Source organism: Neolamprologus brichardi, chromosome 4, assembly GCF_056152115.1.
Source record: "Neolamprologus brichardi isolate AB-2024 chromosome 4, ASM5615211v1, whole genome shotgun sequence".
Lineage (NCBI taxonomy): Eukaryota > Metazoa > Chordata > Actinopteri > Cichliformes > Cichlidae > Neolamprologus > Neolamprologus brichardi.
Window position 1 is genome coordinate 23,289,914 of NC_142107.1, and position 12,159 is coordinate 23,302,072.

Sequence of the window (12,159 nt, forward strand, 5' to 3'; positions counted from 1 at the left end):
AATTATTAAGACTTTGTTTCGGTGGAAAGGAATCGGCCCAGGCAAATCAAACAGATTTTTTTGTGCACATCTACAGATTGTTTTCAGTTCTGCTGCTATTTTTAGATCTCTCCCTGGAAGTCCTGTTCTCCTTCTGCAATTTCACCGCGGTCCTCCAAGTTGAAGAAAACTTCCACTTCTGTGTAAAAGCGATTCGACCACCACTGATTGGAACTGGGTCTCCAGTTGGCAGCCAGCAGTTTTCATCAGGTTTAAGTCAAAGTGTCCAGAAAAGGTTATGCATCTGTCAGGGTAATGCTGTCAGTGTAGTGCTCTCACTGTAGCATCCAATAAGAGGTTTCTTTTATTATTATTGTTTTTTCAAACCTTGTGAATTCCCCCAATTCCCCCAAAGGAAACTCAAATAGAAGCAATGCTGTTCCAGCGAGAACAGGACTACAAATCTGGACATGTGTGAGAAAAAGGCCTGGATAGGTAAATTGGATGAGTTTTGGTTATAGAGCTGGGCAACTTTAACCATCAAATCAACCATGTTTTGCTTTATAATTCTGAAAAGAAGGTTAACTGAAGGTTTATAAGGTTTAAGCACCACAAATCAAAACCTATTTAGTTCTATTCAGGCGAACGACTCGCCGTAAAACAGCTGATTTGTTTTTGTGCTTTGTTTTTTCCACGGGAAGCCAGAGGAGAAATAAGTTTTAGATGTTCCCCATGTTAAAACCAGTAGATGATTCATTCAGTATCATTGGCCCCTAACTCTGTAATAGCCTTCCAAATAAGATTATAAAATTTGACTCAGTCGATCTTTTTAGACTTTTTGCTTTTAAGGAGTTCATTGCTATCAAACCTATTTATTACTTTTAGTGGCTTTTCTACTTTAGCATCGTGTGATTTATCATCATTTTTCTGTTGTGTCTGCGTTTCCTCATTTTTTCACCCAATATGAACTGTTATATACTTTTATTATTATTATTGCTATTAGATCAAATTGGGTAATATGTAATTTGGACCAGCAGATGACCACGCTTCTTACATTATCCAATTTAAAAATGAAAAAGCTTATTTCTGGGAAAACTGGTTTAAAAAATAATAAAAAATATGGCTCCCAAATCCAGCTTGCATGTTTTGATTCACAGAACACTTAATTTATATTCCCCATTCAGCTGTTTATAATGGCGACCACCTTTTGCAGCTACTGTACGCGTTGTTGATTACAGGTTAAGCCCTTTGTGCGAGACCTCATTGACATTACGTCTCTTTGTCTGAGCTTGTTATCTTTGTGCCCCACAGTTTGCTTAGCTCATTCCAAAACGCCACTGTATGTGTCTTTAGTTGCGAGCGTATTAGTCTCCATGGAAACTCATTTTCCCAATACTTCATTGGTGCCAAATGACCCTGTACTGTTACTTAGCTTCTTGCTGCTTTGTGTGGAAGTGTTTTCTTTTGGAGATTAAACGTTCGAAGGCAAATTGAGGTCCTGCTGGTTTTATCGCCGGGGTATTGAATAAGCATACGTGAAAAATACCAAAGCGCCGTACTGTACCACATCATTTGAAAACAGATTGATGTATTTCTCTGCTTCTGAAAGGGCAGAGGGATAACAACCTGTGCAACGGCCAGTCTTGGTCCTGCACGATTTTAGGCAGAAACAGGGTGGGGAAGCCTTACTGCTGTTTAATCCTATTTTCCAAAACGTTTGCCAGAAATATATCTATATAAATTAGCAATAAAAAGACTTTTTCTTTAATTGGATATCCACATCGGGCTTCCTGTACCTTTTTCCGAGCCGAACAGTATTTGTTTCGGGATTCCCTCTTGAATATTTACACTCTTTCTCTCTGCAAAATGTCCTCAGATAATTGCTAGAAGGAAGCACCCAGGAAGGTCAGCCAAGAACCTCGCTGTAGGTGCCAAAGTGAAATCTACAGGACTACAATTACTTGGACAGACTGAGGCAGCAGAGCAAAGTGAATGACAGGTAGGAAATAATTCATACGAATCACCTGCTGTATTATGAATAACCACCTGCTGAGAGGACGTAGCACGGTCAGTTATCCTCAAAATTGGTTCTGAATAGCCCTTTTTGTCATTTGTTAGTAATTGCCTTATTCTCTTGATAATATAATGAAATTAACCTCCAAGAACATTCCCTCCTTATGGCATTTACGAGACAAGGTTGAAGTTGACATAGCAGCAGTCGCACAATTATATTTAGATTATTCAGCTGTTATTTGGCTTCGTCTTTTGATGTCGACACATTAGAGGAGCTCTTTTCACTGCCACTCATAGCTCGTAATCTTCACCAAAACATACAGTGTTGAATCCTGCACGAAGGGCATTCTTCAAGAAATTCAGGATCACTCACATCTCTCTTCTGTTTGGGGTACATCTGACCTTGTAGTGAATAGACATAAAAGGCTGTCAGTCAAACCGTCATGCCGTCTTTGTTTCCTTGTGTTTGTCATTCTCCAGAGGAGTCAAGCAGCTACTGACTAATCTAGTGATTCTATGCTTCTGGCAAAACGCTTCTACGTCCTTCTCTCTGCCGAACTCGGCGACTGCCTCGGGGAAAGGTGGAAAGAAGGTGAAGGGAAAAAAAAAAAGTTTGGGAACAGTGTTTGAATGGTTATAGAGTGTAATCAAGGCCAGCAGCTAGTTAATGTTCAGTTTTCTGAAGCACTTAACATTCTGACCTTAAAGAGACTTTGTCAAAGTTTAGGAACAAAGAATCTGTGCTGGTAAAGAAAAAAGGAATTTCAGCTATCACGCACTTCCTTCTTCAAAGGGTAGAAAACCTGAGGACAAAAGCCTCGGGCCTCTGATTGGGCCCCACCACTGCTAACTGTTGAGATGAAACCAAGCGGGCTCCTGTGTGTTAGGCAACTGGAAAACATCACGCTGTACGTCCTACAAATGTTCTACAAAATATTTCACAGCATCTTTTGTTTTTTTCTGTATTTCCCACTAGTAGATATTTGAGCTGCATGCCAGTTTACAAATTTTTAACATTTTTGAAGTCACATCGTGCCATCTAATGAATTTCAGTTAGGAACCAAAAACTTGTCAAGTCGCTCGCCGCGTTCTCTCCCACTGAGAAAGTTCATTTTTACTAATCACGTGCACAAATCAGCACAAAGATCAGGAATTCATTTTAACTTTAGCCTCATCCTGTGTTTGCAGTCTTAGCATCACTACACATGTGACATAGTACCACTTTAGTGCAGTTATTCTAGATTTTTAAACGTTTTAAATAATGCGAGATTTAAATCTAAATGCAACTGCCACCTCACCAAAAACATCCAAGGCAAGCCGACTGATTGAAGACATTCATGATGTTAAGTGAAGCGTAGTGTTAGTTAAGTCTAGAGAGCCCACAATCCCGGAGCACCAGCTGATCATAGTGTCGATATCATTAGTATCTGCCTTTAAAGCTGCTTCAGCTTTCCTGTTGTTTGTCACCTGCAAGCCACTTTGCAACCCAGCTCCTCTTGCATTATCACATGTGTTGACACTGATGAGCCAAACTGGCAAACAGGAATACCTGACTGAACTATATTTGCTGTGATTATAGGCAAAAGTATTGGTGCACCTGTAGGTTACACTTACAGGAGCTTCATTATAAATCATAGGCATTCATATGGGGTTGTTCGCTTTTTGCAGCTAGGTAGGCTTTCTGTAGGATTTTGGAGCGCGCTCGTGGAAATCTTTGTTCATTCATCCAGATGAGCATTTGTAAGGTTAGACAAGGAGGGGACCAGTCAAGTTCCTCCATAACACACTTTTAACCTAGCTTTAATGGACCTTGTTTTGCGCACTGGGGTGCATCATGCTGGAACTGAAAAGGGCCTTATGCAAACTGTTCCCGCACAGCTGGAAGCCTAGTTGTCTAAAATGTCACGGTAAACTGAAGCATCAAGGTTTCCTTTCACTAGAATTAAAGGGTCCAGGTCAACCCTTGAAAAACAACCCCGTGGTCACCAAACGCAGATTGGTCCATCGGACCAGCAGATAGAGAAAGATGATTCGTCACGCCACAGAACATGCCTCCTCTGCTCCAGAGCCCATTGATGGCAGGCTTTACACCACTCCATGTGATGTTTGGCATTGTGCTTAGCGATGCAAGGCTTGCATGTAACTGCTCACCCGCGGAGAGTCATACCATGAAGCTCCCGTGCTCCTAGTTTTTGTGCTGATGTTGATGCCAGAGGAGGTTTGGAGCTCTGACGTTGTTCAGTTAGCAGTTGGCGACCGTGTTATCTAACTTTACATGGTCTACCGCTTCATTGCTGAGTTGCTGTGGTTCCTAAATGCTCTGCAGCAATTCCTCCTTCACTAACTGACTAACTGGGATCCAAGTAAAGTGCCAAACTTGAACTCATTCTTTTTAAAATGTCCATAAAGGCAGGTGATGATTAAATATACCTGTGGCAATGGGAGCGGAAACATCTGGAATCAAAGATTAAGAGGTGTGGCCCAACGCTTACATTTATACTGTATCTATGTAATAAATAAAAGTGTCCGATTTCACTGTGATACTGTATGTTAACAGTTAAAACTTGCCGGTTTGTGTTTCAGTCCATTGACATCTCCTGTGTGCTGCTTCAGATGTGTCTGCATGCTGTTGACCACAGTGGTTAAGGGAATTTCAGACGTTTGTCCATCTAAACACCAGCTGGTCTGAGTTTGACTGACTCAGACCCTCAGCAGAACATCAAACATCGGAGTATCTCACTACTTGGCTCCGTTTCACATGAACAGATCAAGGCTACCACAATGTTTTCATTCCAGTGGAAATGTCACCTCATTTCAAAGAGAACTTCTGTTTTATTTATAGCTATCACCCTTTTAGTTTCGACTGCCTAATATGGACCTGGAAAAGCTCTAACCAAGCTAGCAAAAAGCAAATACCTCTTGCCTGCCAGAGGTATAGCGCACAAGTAGTTGTTTTGCAGGAGAAAATGTGGAATTTTGACATGAAAATACGTATAAGTGTGAATACCTGAGGCAATATTACATTTTTTTCTGTATCTGGGCAATTTCTGTGCAAACCATTGTGTTTCGAGCTGTGCTGAGAGCCGTATAAAGCACAAACCTGTGCACAGAAACCACTGCTTTGTGACAAATATTGTTGGTTTTTTGGTGCATTGATGGCTTGCAGATTGAAGTAATGATCAGGTGAGTGAGAAATTGGTCAGGATAAAGTTGTTCACTCCATATTTGGAGATAAAAAAAAAGAGATTTTATCTGCACTTCTTCTGTTGCAGAACAAATTTGATATCTTTTGCCCTTCCTCTCCTGTTGTGATAAGAGCTGTTCTCTACATTCATAATGGATTTGTTACTTTAGGAGATGTTATGAGGGCTCTTTAAAAAAGAAACAAGAATAATTCACATCCCAACAAAGCCTGAAAGCCTTAAGTAGATATCTGGATTGTATATTGTAATATTGCACGGCTTCCTGAAATTAGATTCTTGTTAAAATGAGGAGTTTTGTGCTTTACTAGCTAAGAAAAAGCTAAATAGTGTAGAGTGTAGCAATGAGCAATTCCAGCTTTCTCCTGCAGTCCAACGACATGCAGGCAGTTGAATCAGGTTAACTGGTGTTCCTAAATTGTCCAAAGGTGTGAATGTGAATGGTTGTCTGCGTCTCTGTGCTCGCCCTGCCACAGGCTGCCGATCTGTTTGGGGTGTCAGACGCCGCTCGCCCTATAGTAGCCCTCCCGCAACCTTGAATTGGTTGATGGATGATTATAAAACTGATGTCCAATTCCTTCCCGGACTTTTCCACATTTATCTAAAATATTTTTAGCAAGCTCTCCTGAGAATATTGTTGAAGGAAAGATAGTAACAGGAAGAAAATCTGGTGTTTATAAACTGGAGAAATCAAGTGTTCTAGTGTCAGAAGAAAGAAGACTTTAGCTCCTTTTATGAAAGAAATCTTATATGGAAGCAAACTGCCTAATTGATGGCTACTATACTGGCATCTAATTTAACCATAATGCTATTCAAAAGGAAGCATCCATCTAGCCACGAGGAGTGCCTCTTGCTCATGACTCTGTGTCAGGAATATTGAAAATATTGATGGTGGCCCCCTCTCGGCTGAGCTGGAAGTTGGCTGCATGCTTCCTTCGGTTGCCAAGTGTAGTCTGGTTAAAACGAAAAGGTTCCTACACAAAACGCAGCACAACAACAAGGTTTGTGGATTTCATTTGAAGGATCTGATCACGATTTCTGGAAGCAGACATCATTGCGGGGTTTTTTAAATGGCACACAGCACGAGCCGTTTAGCTGCTATAGATTGATGGAAAGGCAGACATCTCTCGAGCCAGTATATCTAAAAGTAGAGATGCGAAAACAATCGAGATGACTAAATAGCATTACAGTTTAGTTGTTGTATCCCTTATAGACATCCCTTATATGGGATGTCTAGGTTTGCTTTATTTAGCCAGCACAACTATTGTGAATAGTTTCAGGTGCTTAAACGACCTCACACAAACTTGAAAATGGCATCGAAGAAGAAAGAGTCATTTAAAAGGGCTCTTTGATGCAATTCTTTGGTACCAAATAATATCCTCGCATGTTGACTCTGTGCACTCTGTAGAGCTGCGGTTTGAATTTCCTCTCAGTTGTATTTAAGCTCCTTGCTTGCGCGTTAACCTTTCCATTCATCTGAGCTAGCGTCGCTCACGCTGACACCCTTTTATGTTCGTCCAACAACTCTCTCACGATGGAGGAAACGACCTAGCGCTGTTCAAAACAGAAAAATTACTAGTTCACTAACTGTTTGGCAGCGGGAGCACTTTGTAAACTCGATAACGCTCTCAAAACTAGCAGCTGTGATGCCTCGTCTAATTACGTTTGACCTCATCCGCTGTTATTCTCAGCCTATTACAGAACCGGGACTGGACTGCAGGAATCGCTAGCATCTTCCTCCGGGGCTCTGCTTGTTGTTTGTAGTAGTATGGCTGGTGCCACACCCCATATATCTCTGTTCCTAATTACACATGGCTGGGATGAGAAATTAACACGGGGCACATCATAAAAAGATTAATAACAGAGCTAATACAATTACATTAGAGTGATTAAAAAAGGTTAAATATGTGATCTATTACATTGATCTTAAATACATTCAGACTTAATTTAATTTAACAGTTCTATAATGCTGTAGTTAAAATATGTCCTATTAGTGTTTGGAGCCTGCATGTGTAACGATTAATTACTGAATAATTGTTCCTACATTTCAACACTGGCGGGCTCTGAAGGGTGATTTATTTTCTTCAGTGGCTGTACAGAGATAGGGCTTAATTACAGTGGATAGCCTTATCTCCCCTCTCTAATCCGCTCTTTGGAGTCTCTCGCGTTCACGCCATCTAGTCGTCGATACCATCAGACTGTTGGCAGAGCCAGACAGAGAAAGTGATCCCCAATTTCTCTGTCACATTAAAGCTTATTCATGAAGTCTCCACTGTGAACCTTAAGAACTCCAAAGCGGGAGGAGAGAAGAGTCGCTGAGTACTGAAAACCTCACCCCCGGTCTGAGGTCATCACCAGCTGGCACATTACCCACTTGTGCTGTTTGTGTCAGCTGGATTGACTGAAAAATGTGTGGTCAAATCTGATCAGATAATGGGCTGAGTTTCTTGCCAGGAGCAATTTGTTGCAGATATTCTTGCACTAATGCGTCCAATTTGACTGTTTACCACCTCACTGTGAGCAGAAAACTGCGAGTCCGTGCTGTTTAGCGCGACGTCGACCGAGTGCAGGCGGATAAATGTCTGTTTTGAATTTTTGCTGATCGCCGGTTTCGCTTGATAATTCACAATTAACTGTATTAGATCTCTATTAGAGGGACTAGCTGTTTAATTATTGTAGCTTGATGGAAGATTTCCAGCACACTAATAGTTGCATATATTAAATTAACTTGGAATGAGTGGAAATTTGGCAGTTCAGGCAGACTGCGTTTCAAAACGCCAGAAAGGATTGCGATCAGCTGAGGTGTCTGAGCTGCAGTGATGTAAGACTCGTGATAGACCGCTGCAATAAAACAAAAAAATAAAATTGGAGTCAGTGAAATTGTATAAAGGGTATATCATTCCTATAAATCCTGCACTAGCACTGAGCAGTTATACAGGGCATAAATCACAGATGCTAAATTACCCGGTAGCATCGGGGATAGATGCAATCTCTCGCTCTCAACATGCTTTGTTTTGCTATCTGCATACATTTGAACATACATAATATATTTATGATCCTCGACTGCACAGTTATTTCTTTTAAGAAATATTAGATTACGTCATTATTATAGGGCTAAAGTTGACTATCGGTTAACTTTTTGATCTTTTTTCTTCTGTTTTGTTCTTAAAATATAGAGAAAATGTGAATCGGCCACACAGTTGAAAGGAGCGTCTTCAAAGTAGAGATCAGTTTTCACTGATGTTGCGATAGTTGTAGCTTTATCAGCTTCGGTATCTTGCTGGGAAGCCTTGGGTCACACACGTTACTTAGCCCTCGGTGATTGTAGTGCACAAATGGCCAAACCAAACTCCAGCTGCACAGGAATGATTTCAGGAATGTGCTTTGAGTGTTGAGCCGGCCTCTAAACTCAATCCCAGTCCCGCAGAGCATCTGCAGAATGCACCAGACTATCCGTGGCATCCTGCAGATTCCAAGCTGATTTTCCTTCTTCTTTCTGTGGAAGTTCAGGAGAAGCTCAGTATGCTCATTTCTCATGAGGATGGCAGGAGAGGCTGGATGATCGTCTGCGCCATCAGTGCTCGAGCGTGCTGATGTTTGTCAGAGTGGCAGATATCAGAGCTCCTGGATAGTCTATCATCCCGATCTTCAGCGTCACCTCCGTATTCGTTGTTTCCACTGACCGCAGAGGAAAAATGTCAAACCGAACGCACCTCCGATTCCATCGTTCCAGGCACAGCGACAGCTCTACCTGAAACTGACACAACTTCCAGTGCAAATAGACAAGCGAGCTGACTAATTAGAGCAGAGATCCAACACAAATGTTTAATGAAGAGATAATATATTAACACACCGAATCCTGGAGTAATAGGACTACTTTGTCATTTATCTTTTTGTCTTGAAAATGAAACTTTTCCCCCCGTGCATGTTAAAAGTGTAGACTCACTAATGGGAGTTTTTAATGGAAGTTTTAATAAGTTAAGTTTTCTTTTTACTAGCTGCGGTGTGATTTTCACGCTTTCATGATAAAGTACTCTTCCACTGGTTTTCATTTAGGCGTAAAAGATTAATCAATTTTAAGGCACATTAAGCTCATTTGCTGCTTTTTTTTTACATTCCATATATTTTCTAAAGATAATTCTGTCGTTGAACCACCTAGATAACTTTGCTGTTTTTGATTTGATGGTTGTAGATTTGAAAGAAATCCCGTATTTCTGTCACACTCATTAATTCTTACCGCACATATTTTGGAATAATATTTCCTGTGATAAATGAGGAAATTAAATTCTTATTTTTCTAATAATGGAATTTATAATAATGTCCATTAATGTGGGTCCAGCCGATCTTCTATGACTATGAGCAAACAGCGCAAGCATAATACTGTCAGAGAATGATGAATCCACATGAATTCATGTTTCGATATTCCAGCCTAGTACGACTAAGTCTTTGTGGTAGCTCCAGGTTTTTCCTTCTGCTGGATCCTTAATCTTCTATCACGGAGAGATGTCCTGACATTTTTATTTTAGAATTTGCTGTAATAACTCAGAATTCATCGCTCCATCAGTGATTTCAAGGCATCCTGGCCCGCAAGCAGCAAAACTGGCCCAAACCACAATACTACCACCATCATGTTTCACAGATGGGATAAGCTTCTTATCCAGGAACGCAGCGCTTTCCTCTCCCCAAACATAATGCTTCTCTTATAAACCAAAAGTTTTATTTTGGTCTAATCCGTCCACAGAACAAACAGCCTTCGAGCAGCCTTCTCGTTTGTCCGCGTGATCTTCAGCAGACTGCAGATGAGCAGCAGCGCTCTTTTTTTAACAGCAGCTGCTTTTCCCTCGCAGCCATTGTTATCCCGTTGCTCGGCGTTACCCTGATGGCGGACCCGTGAACGTGTGAGAGAAGCGTTTAGCTGCTTAGGAGTTACCCCGGGTTCCTCTGTGACCTTGCAGACTATTACACACCTTGCTCTTGGGTTTATCTTTATTGGTAGACAACTGCTGGAAGAGCTAACGGCACTCCTGAATTTCTTTCATTTGTACACAGTCGGTCTGACTGTGGATTGATGGCATCCTAACGCTTCACAGATGGATTGATAACCTTTTCCTGCCTGATGAGCATCAACAACTCGTTTTCTGAATTCTTTAGAAAGTCCATTTGTTCACGCCACGATTCCACAAATGTGTTTTAAAGATAAGACTTCTTTTGAATAACACGAACACCTGCTTGTCATCCTAATTATTAAAAAAATACATTTATTTTTTTTAAGCATCTCACAGCTGATTGCTACATTAATGGTGTTGGTCATTAACTTTGATTCTCATCCTTTCCTCGTCTTATTGTAATTCGAGGCCTAATTTTTGATCAAATATTACCAAACAGTAATGCAAACATCCTCGTTCCTAAAATGCAATCAGTATTCAAAGGAGGGAGCTGATTTGTGCTAACTGAATACTATATGTCAGCACCTGATGTTATGGTGATGGTAATAGCACTGTCAAGTTTGACAATGTGGAGAAAGCAATACCGTCATTCCCCATATTCACTTTTGAAAATCTCATTTTGCTTTCATCTCTTCACTAACACAGAGCTGTCAACATATAATTCAATGAGTGTCACCACTGCGCTTGAACGTTTTCTTTATCTCTCTTGCCAAAGCTGCTCGTACCATCCGGCATGACTTTACTTTCTGTTGTGTTTAAAACGTGTTGTGGCCACTTTGGTTGTGATTGTAGTTAATTAGAATGTGATAGGCAATCCCATCTTTTGTAGAGCTTTTGCTAAAGGTCTCGGATTGTGGGGGGACATTTGATCTGAATGTGGTGTTTTGATGTTTACAGCAATACCTCCGCGTAACGGCCGCCTTCATTCAAGCTTGTGGATGGAATGGGCTGTCAGAATAGAGGAAATTGAAACCAGTCAGTATCTTGGGCATTGTGAGAACACTGTTCAAAACACAAACACCACCTAAACCCCCTTGAAAGGATGTATACCGCACCGCACATACCTAACACTGATTTGAACGCACCTGAAGAAGAAGCGGCCATTTAAAGGGTTTCAACCACAGTTGAGATGAGCTTGGCTGAAACTGATCCCAGCAGCAAACTGCCAACAAATCCCCCAAAAGACCAAACCAGGCGATAAATTTAATCTTGTTGGCTAATAAAGCCTACAGCACCACTGTAGTCCAAAATCTATTACTGTAAATCTTCCAGGTGGTGTGTTTTCACAAAAACATTCACTGTAGTTTGAATTGATTACTTTGAATGTACATATTTGCCATAATCCGTTGCTCCCAAGCAGTAACTTAGGTGGAAGAATAAAACCAACACATTACCTCACATGGCCACTGAGTCAGTGCCCAAAGATTCCTCCCACAGTCCAAAGACAGTTAGTGGGGATAGGTTAATTGGAAAATTGCCCACGGAGTGAATGTGAGTGCGAATGGTTGTCTGTGTCTGTGTCAGCCCTGCAACAGACTGGCAACTTGTCCAGGGTGGACCCTGCCTCTCTCCTCAAGATTCAAAGCGTTTATTGTCATGTGTGCAAAGAAAAAGCATTTCTCTGTACAATAAAATTCTTTCTCTGCTGTCCACACGCAGGTGCCGGTTAATATGTACACATAGCATTGATCAATAAGTGGAGACAAAAGTGTTAAGTAGATTTATGTGCAAAAGAGCTATGAGCTTAATATGCTGGTTTAATATGTGAGATGACCTGATGTGCAAAAATTATTGTCACTGTAAGACAGCTGGGATAGGCTTTAGCCCCCCCCCCCCACGACCCTAAAAAAGAATAAGCAGAAGTGGATGGATGGATGGATGCATGCATGCATGGATGGATGGATGCATGGATGGATGCAGGGATAGATGCATGGATGGATGGATGGATGCATGGATGGATGCACGGATGGATGGATGGACGGATGGATGCATGGATGGATGGATGCATGGATGGATGCATG

The 12,159-nt window shown here is 41.2% G+C and overlaps 1 protein-coding gene across 3 annotated transcripts in view; it reads left to right on the top strand.

Annotated features, from left to right (window-relative positions):
* The window catches only part of rbfox3b (RNA binding fox-1 homolog 3b), a 448,440-nt gene that overhangs the window by 45,420 nt on the left and 390,861 nt on the right, over positions 1-12,159 (top strand). For 2 of the 3 annotated variants that reach the window (XM_035912565.2, XM_035912571.2), the window contains exon 2: positions 1,856-1,978. The exons of the other annotated variant lie outside the window; for it this stretch is intronic. The gene's annotated coding sequence lies outside the window, so the exon portion shown is untranslated. The remainder of the gene's footprint in view (positions 1-1,855; positions 1,979-12,159) is intronic. 3 annotated transcript variants of the gene reach the window in all.